This window comes from Penaeus monodon, chromosome 32 (assembly GCF_015228065.2).
Source record: "Penaeus monodon isolate SGIC_2016 chromosome 32, NSTDA_Pmon_1, whole genome shotgun sequence".
Lineage (NCBI taxonomy): Eukaryota > Metazoa > Arthropoda > Malacostraca > Decapoda > Penaeidae > Penaeus > Penaeus monodon.
The window spans coordinates 30,808,799-30,810,129 of NC_051417.1; the positions used below are offsets into that span (position 1 = coordinate 30,808,799).

Sequence of the window (1,331 nt, forward strand, 5' to 3'; positions counted from 1 at the left end):
GGAAACCCCCTACCGCTACAACAGCGACAGCAAGGACAAGAGGCTCGCTGATGCCTTCCTCAAGATCCCCAATTCCGAGCAAAGTTACTGGGAGGGCCGGCCCCGTAAACCTTCCCTTCGGAGATCCACGTACAGCACGGAGCTGTTCCCTCGACCGGCCAACATTACAGCCTCTCCGCGTCCCCTTGACATGATTGCCGGGAGTTCGCAACAAATGCCTGGGGGATGGAGAGGCTATGGGGGGGTCGAGAGGGGGTGGAGAGGTTGTGGATGGACCGGAGGGGGAGGGAGAAGAGAGTGGAGAGGCTGTTGTTGGTCCGGAGGGGTGGGGTGGGGGTACAGAGACTGTAGATGCAGCGGAGATGGAGATGATGGTTAGATAAAAATTGAGGCTGTGGATGATGGGATTCGGGTGCTAGATGGATGCATGGGAAGGGATGAATTCAGACGATTGGATTTAGATGGAGGTGGATAGGCTGAGGATGATGGGAAGAAGAGGGGTTGTAAAGTTGTGGATCCTGTGGGAGACGATGGGGCTGTGGAAGCTGGAGGATCCTGGTGGAAGATGGTGAGGTTGTGGATGACGGAGGGAGATGGACTGACTAAGGATCCTGGTAGGAGAGGTGAGGCTGTAGATGCTGGAGGAAGATGAAATTGACTAAGGATCCAAGTAACCGATGGTGAGGTTGTGGATGCTGGAGGGAGGTGGACTGACTAAGGATCCTGGTGGAAGATGGATGCTGGAGGGAGATGGAATTGTCAAGGATGCTGAGTGGGAAATGGAGAGGCTAAGGACTCCAGTGGGAGATAGTGAAGCTGTGAGTGCTTCAAGAGAGGACGTAAGAGAGAAAGGATGGAGAGGAAGTGGAATCCAGGAGATGGAGAGATGGGGAGGCTGTGGATCTTGCAGGAGAAGATGGAGAAGCTGTAAATGCTGGAAGATGTAAGTGGATAGGCTGCAAATGCCGGGGGAGGGGGAGTTGAAGAGGGTGTGTAAGATATAGAAGTAGGGATAGAGTGGCTAGAAAGTGTGGAAAATATCCTAAGTTAAAAAGAAACATGCAGATCAAAATTAAAGAGCCACAGACGCTGGAAAATGAGCGTGACTCTTTTGTCCAGGATGCAGCTCGTCTGTCTCACGAAGGCAAAATATTAAGTGTTCACGCCAATAAGACAATTCTCATTTTCAATGCCATCTCTGAACTTAAAAGGTAGAGAACCTGGAGTTTTGTTTAAAAAAAAATACATACTTTAATATCAAGAACAGCACATGTTAGGGAAGCCATTTTAGAGGGTAGAGGAATGAAACGGGGTGGAGGGAAGGAAGGTAG

At 50.5% G+C, this 1,331-nt stretch overlaps 1 protein-coding gene across 1 annotated transcript in view; it reads right to left on the minus strand.

Moving 5' to 3' along the window:
* LOC119593792 overlaps positions 1-1,331 on the minus strand; it is a gene marked incomplete in the record, with an annotated part of 129,698 nt that overhangs the window by 67,312 nt on the left and 61,055 nt on the right.